Source organism: Oncorhynchus tshawytscha, linkage group LG09, assembly GCF_018296145.1.
Source record: "Oncorhynchus tshawytscha isolate Ot180627B linkage group LG09, Otsh_v2.0, whole genome shotgun sequence".
NCBI lineage: Eukaryota > Metazoa > Chordata > Actinopteri > Salmoniformes > Salmonidae > Oncorhynchus > Oncorhynchus tshawytscha.
Window position 1 is genome coordinate 81,457,161 of NC_056437.1, and position 17,460 is coordinate 81,474,620.

The 17,460-nt window shown below is 43.3% G+C and overlaps 1 pseudogene; it reads left to right on the plus strand.

Annotated features, from left to right (window-relative positions):
* The first annotated feature begins 10,190 nt into the window (after nucleotides 1-10,190).
* The window catches only part of LOC112234517, a 34,772-nt pseudogene continuing 27,502 nt past the window's right edge, over nucleotides 10,191-17,460 (plus strand).

A 17,460-nucleotide genomic window follows, 5' to 3' on the forward strand; every position in this document is an offset into this window, starting at 1 on the left:
ATAACGAGACCCGTAATAACAAGCGCGCAATAACACGTAGCGCGAAAACCGATACAACAGCGCACAGGTACCAACGGACATGGGACAATAATCGACAAAGACAATGGGGAACAGAGGGCACATGTATACACATACTAATCAGGGGGAATAGGAACCAGGTGTGCGTAATGAGACAAGACAGTCCGGGGTTGGTGGTAATGAATCCAGTTCAGTGACTCCTAGAAGACCGGAGACTTAGACCTCTGGAGCTGGTGAACGGAATGAGCAGCAGGACCGGGGGTTCCGTGACAGCAACAACTTGTTTTAAATAGGCAATGTCACACTTACAGGCACCATAGTTTCTCCCCATGGGCACATAATGTTAAAACATTGCAGAATGTGGATGGTTTACGCACATCACAGTAGCTGGACAAAGACCCAATATAAATAGAAAGGGAGAATGTCCACTCACCGTTATACTGCTCCCAAATAGGCCTATGTTTTATGAACATAATCGGAACCATTTTGCAGATCAGATCGCATTCACACATCTCCAGAAGTTGCATTGCAAGCGCGCCACGGATATTGTCACCATAATACTAGGAAGGTGATAAAATGTAAGGATATCATAAAATCGCTAGTTTAAAAAAGACACGCATTGCTGTTGAACCAGCCTTCTTTAGGGGACGTCTTGAGTTTGAACATATGAAACGGAAAACAATGTATTTTTTACAGGTTACAGATAAATTCTTAATACCGGTATTCACCAACGGTTTTATTTTTTTTCCAGAATGTAACCTTTATTTAATTAGGCAAGTCAGTTTAAGAACAAATGCTTATTTACAATGAAGGCCTACCGGTTCTTGGGTTAACTGCCTTGTTCAGAACACAGAATTTGATCCCAGTCAGCTCTGGGATTTGGTGTGGCCACCAGCTGCATTAAGTACTGCAGTGCATCTCTTCCTCATGGACTGCAGTCGATTTGCCAGTTCTTTCTGTGAGATGTTACCCAACTCTTCCACCAAGGCACCTGCAAGTTCCCTGACATTTCTGGGGGAATGGCACTAGCCCTCACCCTCCAATCCAACAGGTCCCAGACGTGCTCAATGGGATTGAGATCCGGGCTCTTCGCTGGCCATGGCAGAACACTGACATTTCTGTCTTGCAGGAATTCAGGCACAGAACGAGCAGTTTGGCTGGTGGCATTGTCATGCTGGAGGGTCAAGTCAGGATGAGCCTGCAGGAAAGGTACCACATGAGGGAGGAGGATGTCTTGCCTGTAACGCACAGCGTTGACATTGCCTGCAATGACAACAAGCTCAGTCCGATGATGCTGTGACACACCGCCCCAGACCATGATGGACCCTCCACCTCCAAATCGATCCCGCTCCAGGGTACATGCCTCGGTATAACGCTAATTCCTTTGACGATAAACGCAAATCCAACCATCACCCCTGATGAGACAAAACCACGACTCATCAGTGAAGAGCACTTTTTGCCAGTCTTGTCTGGTCCAGTGACGATGGGTTTGTGCCCATAGGCGGCGTTGTTGTCGGTGATGTCTGTTGAGGACCTGCCTTAAAACAGGCCTACAAGCCCTCAGTGCAGCCTTTCTCGGCCTATTGCGGACAGTCTGAGCACTGATGGAGGGATTGTTCATTCCTGGTGTAACTCGGGCAGTTATTGCCATCCTGTACCTTTATCCCAGTCAGCTCTGGGATTTGGGCAGTTATTGCCATCCTGCACCTTTATCCTAGTCAGCTCTGGGATTTGGTGTGATGTTCGGATGTACCGATCCTGTGCAGGTGTTGCTACACGTGGTCTGCCACTGCGAGAACAATCAGCTGTCCATCCTGTCTCCCTGTAGCGCTGTCTTAGGCGTCTCACAGTACAGACATTGCAATTTATTGCCCTGGCCATATCTGCAGTCCTCATGCCTCCTTGCATGAGGCACGTTCACGCAGATGAGCAGGGACCCTGAGCATCTTTCTTTTGGTGTTTTTCAGAGTCAGTAGAAAGGCCTCTTTAGTGTCCTAAGTTTTCATAACTGTGACCTTAATTGTCTACCGTCTATAAGCTGTTAGTGTCTTAACGACCGTTCCACAGGTGCATGTTCATTAATTGTTTATGGTTCATTGAACAAGCATGGGAAATCGTGTTTAAACCCTTTACAGTGAAGATCTGTGAAGTTATTGAGATTTTTACGATTTATCTTTGAAAGACAGAGTCCTGAAAAAGGGACGTTTCTTTTTTTGCTGAGTTTACAATAGTTAAAGGTTATGGAATCCTTACAAATGGCTCAAATGCCTATTGCCTTGCTCCAATGATCGCCAGCATCCCTTCTCATGCAGGCAAAGGCCTGTGGTACCAGCTGTGGTCGGGGCAATCCCTGTCATTACAATGCTATGGGAGGGTCAGGAAACCAACACAATGATTCCTGGTCCCACCCAGTGCTGGACATGTCATGTTTGAGATGCCTGACAGAGAGAGGGATGTAGACTGATGGCTCCCATCTGGACACAGCTCCTTCTTTCCATTGTGATGGAGGACAGAGTGTGATAAACATGCCTGGGAAATAGCTGCCTTTGTCAGCCCAAAGATACCAGCCCGTCCACTCTTGTGAAAGACCACAGCTCTGAAACCCTTTCAGTTCAATGGTTCTGCATGGGGTGACACTGTGCGACACCTGCCACACACACATGCCAGCCCACAAACAAACAACGGAGAAAGCCATGCTGTATATTTTCTGTTTACTGTACACTGCACGTAAATCAACAGGTATCCTATTTGTTTTGTTGAGAAAATAACAAGCACTCAACGTCCAGAACATTTGAATTTAGAGGCAAGCTGATGAACTGAATCTCTCTGATGGCACGGTTCCACTAATGGAGTGTGGCAGTGCATCTCAGCCCAATATACTGCTAATCACACAGAGGGTGGCGTGAATCTTTCAGCATCTTAATAAGCTGTGTCTAGTTGTCTCTACCTGAGTCACTGCATCATATTATGTGTCTGGTAAAACAACTCCTGCTAAATGGAAAAACACTTTTGATCATATCATTGATATTGAAATGCAGAAACTCAAAGTCTAAAGGGAAAGTTCACTCATTTTTACATGTGGCCTTATTTTCATTCTTTCTGTGCTTGTAGTTGACCACCCAAACGTTTTTTTAAATATATATTTTTTGTTTTTGTTTCGTTACATAGACAATTGATTGTCACATTTTGCTGACTTTCCATTTATTACAATGGAATATGCAAATATGTCTAACACATTAGAAAACACTCCACACAAACTCATATTACACTCTTTAAAAAAAGCTTCCAAAAGGGTTCTTCGGCTGTAGGATAACCATTTTTGGTTTGAGGTAAAAACCCTTCTGGGTTCCACGTAGAACCCTCTGTAGAAAGGGATCTACATGGAACCCTAGAGGGTTCGACTTGGAACTAAAAGGGTTATTCAATGGGTTCTCCGATGAGGACAGCTGAAGAACCCTTTAAAATTCTACAATGCTCCTTTTTTTCTAAGAGTGTACATCAGAATCCCATTCTGAATAAAGACTCTGCACTAACTTTTTGAAAACATTTTCCACTGTGCCATAAATCCATGTTTGAATGATACTGTTTACAACAACACAAATATGCAAATAAGGACATTTATAAAAGAAAAACTTTAGTGCAGAGATATGATTCAGAATGGGATTGTGATGTAATAGGAGTTGGTGTGGAGTGTTTTAGAGCGTTTTCTAACATGCTTTAGACACATTTTCATACTGCATTATAGTGAGGGCAAGTGATGACCAATTGACGGTGTGCCTGTTTTGCTGGGTTGCATGCAGAGACTGTGTTTCAGGGTCAGTCTCCTGGGCTGTTCCTGACTCATTCTCACCTCAGGGAATGGGGGCGTTCTATATGTGAGAAGCATGGTGAGTTGGGGAAATTATTATATAGAGATTGAAGTGATAGTTGAGCATTTTTTGGGATATTATTAAATTCAAATTAGTTTCTTAAAATTACAGGAGATGGAGGAGGTAGATTATAAATAGTTTTCTTGATTTTAGAACTTTGTTTTTGTGCCCAGTTAGTGTAATCTATTTCAATTTGCCTTGCGAACTTCAGTAGCAAGTATCAGTAGCTACCAGCTCGAGTGTGCACTTTTCGCCGCCAACACTACCGACAATTTTGTTGACGAACCGCTTTCATTCTCTTAGATACACGGAAAAGGTGCGAATTAAAACCAAGGGTCGACCTCTGCCTGAGATCAGTTTCACAAAGAAGGATGAAAATGTGAGCCCGTTCAATACCAATTGGGATCAAAAGTATAGCTGGTGTAATAATAACAGGGAGGCTTTCATCAAGCAGCCTGTATTGCTGGCCTTGCCTGCTTTGTGGAAAGTCTGAGCCTTGTGCGAAAGGGCGATACAGTAGCCTCCAGAACATATATCGTTCAGCTAAACCGTTAAACAAAAGCAGGGAGCATACAAAAGCCCACATCAGATTTAAGCTTCTGGGGAAAAGCCGCATCGTTCTTGACGAAGGTCTTGCATATTCAAACAGCGTAACACAACGAGAAAGTAAGAAGAAACAGGGATGTTATCAAGTGGCTTATCAACACCTTTGCGTTTTTGGGCATGCAAGTATAGGTTTTTAGAGGATACGACGAGAGGGAAAGTTCCGCTAACAAGGGCAACTACGAGGAGCTTGCAGCGGAAATTGCACGTTACGATGCTTGCTGAACATATGGAACTTTTGACTGTCTTTTCTGGAATGTCGAAATCAATTCAGAATGATTTGATAGCTTCCATCGCATCATCCATTAAAAGTTAGACGAAAGAGAGAGGTTGACGCAGCGCATAATTTCACACGCGCTCAAGTAGGCTTTCCACTTTCCGCCGGTATTTATTTAGCAAAGAAAACACAATCACTCCAGACAGACACAAGCGAAAACTACTTACATAAATGTTGCAGCAGCCTAAGCTACACCTAAACATTAGAGATCTGACATGCTGATGAAAACGAGACAATTTTTCATTCTGATCAACTGTAGGCTACTAATAAGAGCAGCTGTATACAGCCTACAGTGTGTGCACTGTCCATTTGGTCAGGGTAAAATAATTGGTAACATTATGTATTTATGTTTTATTCGGCGAATGTGACACAACATTTGAATTGAAATCATTATTTTTGTCTAACTGTGTAGTGTGTTATTGTTTTTTGTCTTCCCAGTCAAATCCTTTCCTCCACTGAAGTCAAGCCTCTTAACACCTTAACTCATGCCTCATACCCTCATCCAATCATTGCTGTGATCCCTTTCCAAAACTGTATGTAGCCCTCTCATTCCCATTCCCCATAATATTGTACTATAAATGTCTTTATTAAATGCTTTAGGTTAAAATAATTAGTCTTTGATGATTTTTAAAACACTCTTTGTCGTCTCCGTTCGTTCCGCGCCTATACCGTGGGTCTCCCACCCTCCTCAATTTTCAAGTCACCAGCCTCCACTGGTGCTCACCCCCTTCCTACATTTTTGAGGTGGCCAGGCTCCAATGAGAATCACCCTCTTGGGCTGACTGAGGATGTATGTGATACCTCTCCTCTTTGATCCTTACAGAACCAGGATGTAATACAGAGAAAAGGAAAGGGTGGTATCACTGTGTTCTCTGGCCTCTGCCAGCCTTCCGGTCTGGATTGGAGTAACATGGGGATTACTGACAGTCACATTCCAACTATGTGTGCTGTTGTCACTCACAAAGGCATTCTCACAACATCACCACATACTGCATCACTGCTGAATGCCTATCAGGAAGCAATTGACTCAAAGGAAGAGGTTGGACTCCTTCATTGGCCTTCCAGTCACGACACCTTGTTTTCCTCCATCGTTTATATTTTAGTGTCTGTAACAGTGTGACCAAACCCAGTGCTTAAAGACAGTGTTATTCACGCTTCTGTTTAGAGTTTACAAGGTTTCTATTAACACGTATTTCTCGTAAGCCGCCGCTGATTGGACACAAAGCCCCAAATAACAACATTCAACTAAAGGCTAATATGTGAAAAACTGGCCTTGTTTGAAATTAATAGGCAATGGAGTTTGTGGACAAAGAACTGCATGAAAGCAGAATTAATACTTCACACCCAACCAATACATCACAGTGCTGTGAGACCCATTATTGGCCATCTATCTGGTTTGGGCATTCATTAAAGCTGCATGTTTCCAATTATATCTCAGCCACCACAGCACCTCACAAGCACCCAGCCCAGGTATTATGATATTTCCAACAGCCAAAGACCAAATTGAGTAGATCATTGAGTCACTGTTTACTCCTATATCAAGGAGAAGTCATGCACTATTTTGGTAATATATATATATATATATAATATTGACCACTTTCAATGGACTTTGCTCAAGAGAATCATAGGTCAAAGTGTCCAGACATTGACTTCCCTTGGAGCGATCCTTCCGATGGGGGATTACTGGTATGACAGCTGTAACACTCTGAAAGATGGGAATCATTAACCACTTTAAATAAGATGTCATATCCTTGAGGTCAGGACAGCATCAATAAGACTGCAGACCACGAGCACCGGAACCTGTACGTGACTTTTACTGGGACAGGCAGATCATATCGAATAGATAGATGTGGGCCAGAATCCTATTTATTAGAGTACATTCCACATCAATGAAAAAAACTGTCTGGAAACCGTGGAAACACTGCCCTCATAGACAAAGGATCGGTCTGAATGTGTATGTGTGTTGTGTGCGTGAGAGTGTGTGTGTGTGTGACCATGGGTGTGTGTGTGTGTATACACTGATTTGTATGTGATTGCAGTATGTGCATGTGAGAGGCCTGACCACGCCCCCTCTCCTCTCTGGGAGACGTGGTGTGAAAACTCCAGGGTGTCTCTTCTCCCCCTCCCAGCATCTGGCTCTCTGAAGTGTCTGTGAACACATGAAGTCATTAGTTCCACCTCCGGCTGGACCCCTGCCTGCCTGATCCACACTGATGTGATCTCACAAAGGCCAGGGCGGCAGGGCGAGCCCTCCCTGGAGACGCATAACCACACGGGCACCAGAACAAATAGCTCAGTGCTTACTCATGTCTCTGGACCTCTTTATGGCAGGTGATTTCTACCCTTTTCAGAGAACGCTGAACTTCAAAGTACCGCCAGTCACCCCATTCCTTCACTCGCCTTTCTCTCTCTTCCCTCCTCACGGCACCACGTAGCTGATTCCTACTCATAACCGAGTAGTGAGACATAAAAACAATAACAGCAGGAATCATTGAGCTATGTGTTAGTATGGCCACTTTGAAGCTGAGGGGGGTCTTCAGCATTGGACCACAAGGTGAATTGGGACATCTGGAGGATGCTGTATAGTATTGGTCTTAGATATACTACCAGTCTTATTCATACGAGAGACATATAGCATATTCCTTTGTAAATGCAAACAAAAGTCAATCAGTTTTGATCCATTTGATCAGTTGATCAAGGCGTTTTGAGGAAAACTGTGATAATTAAGCTGTCATTCTTGTCAGCCTTGGAACATGGAGCCAGGAGTTGATCAGTGACCTGATACTATTGAAGTAGAATAAAGGCTGAGAGATGACTGTACTGATACAGATATCCCTTTGAATAGTCAGCTCCCATTCAGTTCAAGTAAATCAACATCTAGCTGCCTATATGATAGGCTGTCAGAGGTGGGTGGTAGATAAACCTGCTGTACAGATGTGAGCCACTCTATCGTTAGCAGTAAAGAACAAATGACCTCACCCCTCTTAGGTCAGACCTGTCTTTAACTATTCGCCACAGGACAAATCCAACATTCTAAGCCCATACTATATACAAGTTAGATGACTGTCGGTTGATCCTGTCCGATATGCCACATACTGTATCTATTAAAGTGTTTCTTTTTTAAATAATATGCAATAAATAAATTACTGGCACCTAATTTGTCCTTAACACTATTTGTTGATTTGTAGCAAATGCATACATATAATTGGAGGCTGCTGTTGTCGTTACTATACCCTAAGCTTTGCATGTCTTAATGTAATCTGGCACTTTCTGGATCAAAGTTAAAATAGCAATTTGCTTGATGTGTTTGATTTGGTAGGAATGCCTTTAATTTCATATTAATTTAATTTCCTTCAGCCTGAGATCATGGAACAGAGTGAGCCAGCGTATAGGATGTTGGCCATCTTTTGAAGTGTTGAAAGGGGGGAAAGGAGCGATGGAGAGCGGGAAATGGATGGCAGAGAAGAGATGCGTGAGGCATTGGAGGTTATCCACCAGCTGAGGAAACACCGAGGCTGGCTGGGAGAGGTTGTTTGTGGTGAACACAAGCTCTGCAGCCAATACAAATGTTTTGGTAGAAAGCGCTTGAAACAACTTCCCATCAGCACAGGAAGAGAGATCCCTCTTCAGTGATAGGAAACACTCGTACTTACACACACAGACAGACATAACTGACATAACTCATGTCATCTTCTTGGCTTGGTAGGGTATGATTAATTTGGACCAGAAATAATCTGCACCATATGAAAATAGCTCACTACTCAAGAATTGCACTATGGAGCAACTTTTTGCGCACATTCCTCCAGTAACTTCCCCACTATGTCTGAACAATCCCCTAGATCACAGGTTAATAATCCCCATTGCTCCTGGGGGACAACAGGAGCTCCTGTGGTGCTATTGGATAGTGTTTAATAGGCTCCCTGCTGTGACCTACTGCCTCAGCCTCTCCTCCCTCTTCCCAGTCAAACAGGGGAGCACGCTTCCTTCACTCTGCCGTGAAATCAGGGACACTGTCCCCTCGCTGAGCCAGCACACAGCACACAGCCTGCTACAGCCATGCCAACAACTGCCTTACGCTGAGTTACTATTTGCCACTGGCACCCATAGGAAGACAAGCCAAGCAGCCACTGTTGTATCTCTTCTCCTCTTAAACTTTTAAGGGTGCAAATGTATTCAGATTTTACTATTCATATATTAAACTTCTAAATCTATCCCTGAAAACTGTGAAAATGACTCAATGGCTAAACCAGTCACACAATTCATAACTTAGCAATTCTTTACTTTAAATTAATGGGCATTAAAAAGTATTGAAAATGAATGTATTGTCGTCACTTGATTATTGAAATGCCTCTGCCTTACAATGGTCCAAACCTTGCACCCTATGACACCTAGCAGATGTTCTGGCAGTGGTAGGGAGAGGGCATTGAAACCTCCAACAGACACACTGGATATGCTCTGTCTCCCAGAATGATAGATGGACGGATGATCCCTTTTCCCTGTCCATCTCTTTTCCAACAACGTTTTTGCTTCCTCCATAACCTCTGACCTCAGCCGCTGTGATGGAGACCCTGGTCCATTCACTATCTGGGCCACAGCCCTCCCAGTGCCCCTGGCTACTACTGAAGGCCCCATCCACTGAGCCTAACCTGCCAATAATGGATGCAGCCAAGAAGAGGAGGTGAGAGCCTGGTGGTGCACACATCTGCTATCCTCAATGGCAGCCATTCAACTGGGGGAAAGTTTAAAAATCCTCATCCATCAGACCTGTCTATGACTGATGAAGATAAAGGTATGATTCAATCTCCAACTAGTAAAACATCATCCTGTCTGATCATAGCTTATAGGTTGAGGAAAAACAAAATAGATTGTTCTCAATGACAGAGTAACAGTTGGACAAGGAGCAAGAGAAAAAGCCAAAGGACGAGCCCAAATCTGTTCTGTTGAAACTCCACACAATGGAGGTGAGAAAGAAAGAGACGGTGGACCTGTGGATGACATCACTAGTGCAGGCTCTGTTGCCAGACAATCAGTATATGAGACATTTCTGCCAAAGCTTGGCAAGAGGGATATGTTACACACAAGCCTTCTTCATTGCTCTGCCAAACCTTGTCGAAAGCACATAGTTGGAGAAGATGGATACATGTGAAACCGAAACGAGACTCCCAGTACAGTACTCTTGCCTCTACAATCACTCAGCCCTCTCTCTGTTTAATCATGAAAATGTCTCTGTCTTGCTGACAGGGACCCAGAGTTTATCATGTAGATACTGTATTTCCCTCCTAAGAGACCACAGAGAGTTGTGCTGTTACAGTACAGTAGTATCTCATCATGCTGCCAGTAGAGGTGCTGAGGGACTGCAGCATCCCACCACTGAGACTGACCCACAACCCGACACTGTTCCGCCACCCCACACTTTTCTAAATATGTACACGAGTGCCGTGGAGAGGGGAGCGGGCCCGGAGGAGATTGGGCCGCCGCTCACCGCTCCACCCGCAGGTCATAACTCCATTGTCAGACAGGCAAGCTGAAGCTGGAACGTTTAGGCACTGTGAGTCAGGTGATTTATGGATCGATATAACCTCTGGAGTTTAAAAATAACGAGAGCAAATCTCACAGAGAATGAAGTACTTCTGAACTGATATAACCACTTTGGAGAGTTTATCCACTGTAGAGTTGAGTTATATGAGACAGATAGTGATGTTTTAAAATGGCTTCAAGCTTACATTACAATGAAATGGTGGTGTGGAATCAGAATAGCACAGTTGACTTACTCTTGGACTCAGTTAGACACAGAGGAAGTTAATAAAAGACAGATAACAGAATAATTGGACCTTAAGTTAACAGCTCTGTTGCTCACCAGTTCAGCCAAACCAATTTCCTTAGATACTTCAGTGTTTCAGTTTATTTCTCCAGTACCTCCAGTCCAGCATCACTCATTCCTACCAAGACCACCTTCCCACCCTAAAGGCAGGACATGGGGACTGAGTATTACTCACGTTGTGGCAGGTCCCAGGGTCAGGGTCCGGCTGTGTGAAGACCTTCTCCTGCCCAGCATTTATTTTAAAAGACATATCCTGTTCTTCCCCATGTCCTGCTCTCCAGGGGCCCAGCCTCCCCTCCATATTTCTCCAGGCCAAATGCAGCTAAACCTACAGCCTGAGCCCAGAGGTCTTATTTCATCAACAGAGCTTCTAAATGCTTCTCTAAAAGCTACTGTTGTAAAAGTTGTCTGGTGTTCATAGACTAGGTAGACAATTAAATTGTGTAAATCAAAAAAATGATTTAATGATGACCAACCTAAGTATTCCAGAGTATAATGGTCTACTTGTAGGATGACATATAGTTTTGGAAACTAGTTTTAAATCCCTGTCCCTACTAGTGCAACACATAAATGTATTTGGATTGTGTTTTGTTCACCCTGCAGCTTTTTATAACGACATTCTCTATTCTCAGTAACAGCCTGTTCATTGTCTATGGTAAATTCCTAGTATTCCTGGAACAGCCTGTTTTCTTTCCTTATGTAAAAAAAAAAGAAAGAAGAAAAACATGAAGCAATGTTGAAATGATCCTCTTTCTACGAAAGGTAAGAGAAGTGTAAACAACAGTAAAGTGAACAATGCCAGATGCTGTTATCACAGCCTAGTCATACCAGGATTACACATTTTATTTTTGGTATCCTGAGGCTTTGTAAATCAGGAATGTTATATGAAAGAATAGGCCTAAAAGACTAAAGAAATACAGAGCACTGTTGTTCTACTCATCACTCAAATAGCACACTGTGGTAGGTGGTGTTTACCTGTTATGTTAAAACTTACGGAAAAGCCCTGTTCCATTTTCATTGGCAAAGTCTAGATCGGCAGAAAAACACTACTCATATCATTACTGTAACACATAGGGAAGAAAGGTCCTATTTAGTGTCATAGAAGCTAATTACTCTGTCGGCAGGGAGCTGATGACTTACATCTTAAATCCTTTCAGCATGCTCTACCACACCAGGCTGCTGTCATGTCCTGAATGATGCTCTACCACACCAGGCTGCTGTCATGTCCTGAATGATGCTCTACCACACCAGGCTGCTGTCATGTCCTAAATGATGCTCTACTACTCCAGGTTGCTGTCATGTCCTAAATGATGCTCTACTACTCCAGGTTGCTGTCATGTCCTAAATGATGCTCTACTACTCCAGGTTGCTGTCATGTCCTAAATGATGCTCTACTACTCCAGGCTGCTGTCATGTCCTAAATGATGCTCTACTACTACAGGTTGCTGTCATGTCCTAAATGATGCTCTACTACTCCAGGTTGCTGTCATGTCCTAAATGATGCTCTACTACTCCAGGTTGCTGTCATGTCCTAAATGATGCTCTACCACTCCAGGCTGCTGTTGAGTCCTGAATGATGCTCTACTACTCCAGGCTGCTGTCTTGTCCTAAATGATGCTCTACCACTCCAGGCTGCTGTCATGTCCTAAATGATGCTCTACTACTACAGGTTGCTGTCATGTCCTAAATGATGCTCTACTACTCCAGGTTGCTGTCATGTCCTAAATGATGCTCTACTACTCCAGGTTGCTGTCATGTCCTAAATGATGCTCTACTACTCCAGGTTGCTGTCATGTCCTAAATTATGCTGTACTACTCCAGGCTGCTGTCATGTCCTAAATGATGGTCTACCACTCCAGGCTGCTGTCATGTCCTAAATGATGGTCTACCACTCCAGGCTGCTGTCATGTCCTAAATGATGGTCTACCACTCCAGGCTGCTGTCATGTCCTAAATGATGGTCTACCACTCCAGGCTGCTGTCATGTCCTAAATGATGGTCTACCACTCCAGGCTGCTGTCATGTCCTAAATTATGCTGTACTACTCCAGGCTGCTGTCATGTCCTAAATGATGGTCTACCACTCCAGGCTGCTGTCATGTCCTAAATTATGCTGTACTACTCCAGGCTGCTGTCATGTCCTAAATGATGCTCTACCACTCCAGGCTGCTGTCATGTCCTAAATGATGCTCTACTACTCCAGGTTGCTGTCATGTCCTAAATTATGCTGTACTACTCCAGGCTGCTGTCATGTCCTAAATGATGCTCTACTACTCCAGGTTGCTGTCATGTCCTAAATGATGCTCTACTACTCCAGGTTGCTGTCATGTCCTAAATGATGCTCTACTACTCCAGGTTGCTGTCATGTCCTAAATTATGCTGTACTACTCCAGGCTGCTGTCATGTCCTAAATTATGCTGTACTACTCCAGGCTGCTGTCATGTCCTAAATGATGGTCTACCACTCCAGGCTGCTGTCATGTCCTAAATTATGCTGTACTACTCCAGGCTGCTGTCATGTCCTAAATGATGCTCTACCACTCCAGGCTGCTGTCATGTCCTAAATGATGCTCTACTACTCCAGGTTGCTGTCATGTCCTAAATTATGCTGTACTACTCCAGGCTGCTGTCATGTCCTAAATGATGCTCTACTACTCCAGGTTGCTGTCATGTCCTAAATGATGCTCTACTACTCCAGGTTGCTGTCATGTCCTAAATGATGCTCTACTACTCCAGGTTGCTGTCATGTCCTAAATTATGCTGTACTACTCCAGGCTGCTGTCATGTCCTAAATTATGCTGTACTACTCCAGGCTGCTGTCATGTCCTAAATTATGCTGTACTACTCCAGGCTGCTGTCATGTCCTAAATGATGCTCTACTACTCCAGGTTGCTGTCATGTCCTAAATGATGCTCTACTACTCCAGGCTGCTGTCATGTCCTAAATGATGGTCTCTGGTTATGCTCACTGTTGACAAGTTGATGATCGTACAAAAGAAGACCTCTAGACACACACAAAATCATTCAGACACACACACATTCACAAAGACATCTCCACCATCTGGAGAAGTTGAACATGTGGTTCAAACAGCTGGCAACAAACCACCACCCCAACGGGAACCCACAGATACCCCCTGTGTCCTCTTCCCTGGTATGTGCCTGAGCCAACATGTTCAGCCACCACTGTGTAACATTGATATTTTAACATTTATCAGTAATACATGGTTGTATGCTAAGTGTGAATGGACTCCAGATTCATATGGAAACATCTGTACAACGTATGGCTATAGTAACTGGAGAAGGCTGTTTGGAAATGCATTTAAGAATAAAAATATTACAACTCGCTCCCGTATGAAAGATCAATTACTCTATCTTTGCCTGTGTGGGTATTTTGGCCTGTGTGGGTATACTTTATAAACACTTCTGTGCTGTGTAATAGAAGCCTGCTGGAATGACAGTCTACAGGCAGTGCAGGGTCATTGAGGCCAGATGAGAAAGAGTTTATTTGTGGTTTGGTAAAAACAACTGTATGTCACAGTATGTGGACTTTATGTAAATTGAGGCAATCCAAGTAGAATAACAGAGCCTTCAACACTTGTCTACATTGGCCTTTCAGAATTTTTTAAAATGTTATTTGAATTGTCTGATTCCAATCGAAACATTGATTAAAAAAATATGCTTACATGAGGTCAAAATGCCAGTATAGTATGTTGGTTTTTAACCCCGCCACATACCTCACAGTCTCCAAATCAGATGAAATTATTATCATCTGAATGCATCCTGTTAGTTATCTTTAGGTAGTCATGTTTCTGTTGTCCATAAGGATAGTGTGAATATTACACCCCTGAAATGTTTACTAAGTATTTTACCAAATGACTGATCTCTGTCTCCCTGTGCCTCTGATCCAGCAGGACGGCGATAGTGTGAAGATTAAAAGCTTATCCAATTAGCCACCCGCTGAGACCTGCTGAGCCAATCAGGCCCATCTAAAGCCTGTGGTCACACTGGAGTGCTGCCGGACAGGCCCCGATCAGCTGGGTCAAACAGAGGAGAATGTCTCAGGGCTGCCCATGCAGGGGGAACTACAATGTCTTAGAATGGGGGAGCCCTGTCTCCTCTCTTTCCTGGCTAATCTTCAATGAACACGCTGTTCCTCAAATAGTTCTTGAACAACGATATCAGAGGGGGAAAAAGCTTGGATTACTCGAGCATGAGTAACGTCACCACTGCACACAGAGACCCCACACTGTGCTTTTTAGACCACTGTTTAGGCTGACTTAAAACTGAGGGGTTCTGTGTGACGGATTTGTTTGTTCACTTTCAATTATATGGGGATCAGTTTAAGATCCGGCTATGTTTTGTTGATCTAGATATTTCAGTGATGACATGGTGTCCTATTGTCCTACACCTCTTCTGTCTTTTTACACATCCATCTGCAGGAATTGCTGTGTTCTGACAGGCCTCCGGTTTTATCTCCTGGACTGAAATGTCATTGTTGCATCCAACAATATCAAACCTGTCTTTATCAAAATAAAGACAGGATAAATATAAGAGGATGAGTCAATGAGCACTAAAATTGACATTCACAAAATCACAGTGAGACCATTGTGAGAAGGTCCCTGACACATTACTACCAATCATACGTGTCTCTACCTAGTCCTCTTCGTCCCGGGTGGGACATAAAGCCGCAACAATCTTCTTCTGTCTTTGACCACAGTCCCATGTCAGTCATAACAAGCAGGGAGCTCATTCATCAGGATTTGTGCTGACACTGTGGTCACAAAATCTGCAGAATGAAAAACAATTCAGTGAACCCATTGTTTCCTTCAAAACACTGCCCTCTGCAGGAAATGAGGGGTAAACAGAAATCATGACAGTTTGGCATTTGGCATAAAAGGTCTTTCAGGCTATTATGCATAAAGAGGTCTGTATTAGGCTATACCAAATACTTAATCTTTGATGTGAGACATTCTAAAGAGGGAGTGAGTCTTGTATCTTCGATGTTCTTCGTATTTCTATTGACTATGCGAGTCTAGAGGTCAAATGCAGCTTTTCACAAAATACGCTCTTTCATTAGGGTGCCAAAGGTCATAGGATTATGACTTTTTCCCTCATTTGTCATCATGGCAAAGACAAGCCTGCGCTCCAGCTCACATGGTCATGAATGGGTGTCTTCAACACAGCTGGGTGGTCTGAGCCGGATGTGACCCCAATAAAGACGCCTACACCTAACGGTGGCTGCCCTTGCATGACCCTCACTTTTGTTGAGGCTTCAAGGGGCATTGAGTCAAAACACATTATGCAAAAAAGGACAGCTATGAAGTCAGCCAATGTACCCACCTGCTTCATTCTTGTTCTTGGAGGAGCCATGGAAGGAGAAGCAGAGGAGAGTGTGCTTGCCTGGATGGTGGAGCATAATCTAAAGCACTATAGAAATGAAATATAATATTATTAGAGGTTCTGTCAAATTTATCACACAATTCACGTTGCAGCATGAGTCATTGGACAAAATTATGAGAGAAAATTGAGTCCATTGAAAGGTTTGAAACATTGTAATCTCTCCCTCAACAGAGTCAAATATGGTCCAAATGTTTTGTCTGCGCATGCACAGAGGTGCTCCTGGGCCAACCGTTGCTACCTCCATGGCTAAGAAAAAAGTTTAGTTGGCAATCAGTGTTGAAGCTACAAAGTGAGAGTGCTTCGTAGATGTTTACCAGTAGGCTAGCGATACACAAGATGTTTCACTTCTTGAGCTTGATGCTGTTTATATTGGTACGGCATTGCTAGCTAACTAGACTTTAGTAATCTCTTCTGAACTGATTACTGTGTTCATCAAATCGATCAGAAAAAAATCCAGATTAATATCACATAGCTAGTGGACCCTACAAAAACTCCATTCATTTTCCCATAGGCTTTGTTCAACGAACCATGGTGGAGGTAGTGCCAACAACAAGATGCCATTATTGCATTATTACATTTTCTAAACCCAGAGGTCCAACATTACAAGACTTCCGGGAACACTTGCCAAGCAGACTCTACAGACCAGACCGGGTTTTGAGAAGTCAATGAGAGAAGTGAACATTTATTCCTAGTTAATTTTTTAAGTCTAAAGGCACAACCTAGACTTGAGGCCAATGTCTTGAAGGAAAAAAAAAAAACTTTTTGTATTTGTTTCATTGCTGATATACAGTGGCAAGAAAAAGTATGTGAACTCTTTGGGATTACCTGGACATTTGCATAAATTGGTCATAAAAATGTATCTGATCTTCATTTAGGTCACAACAATAGACAAACATAGTCTGCTTAAACTAATAACACACAAACAATTATAAATGTTCATGTCTTTATTGAACACACTGTGTAAACATTCACAGTGCAGGGTGGGGAAAGTATGTGAACCCTTGGATTTTATAACTGGTTGACCCTCCTTTGGCAGCAATAACCTCAACCAAACGTTTTCTGTAGTTGTGGATCAGACCTGCATAAAGGTCAGGAGGAATTTTGGATTGTTCCTCTTTAAAAAGCTGTTTTAGTTCAGCAATATTCTTGGGATGTCTGGTGTGAACCGCTCTCTTGAGGTCATGGCACAGAATCTCAATCAGGTTGAGGTCAGGACTCTGACTGGGCCACTAAAGAAGGTGTATTTTCTTCTGTTGATTTACTTCTGTGTTTTGGGTCGTTGTCCTGTTGCATCACCCAACTTCTGTTGAGCATTCTCCTGCAAAATGTCTTGATAAACTTGGGAATTAATTTTCCCGTTGATGATAGAAAGCTGTCCAGGCCCTGAGGCAGCAAAGCAGCTCCAAACCATGATGCTCCCTCCACCATACTTTTCAGATGGGATGAGGTTTTGATGTTGGTGTGCTGTGCTTTTTT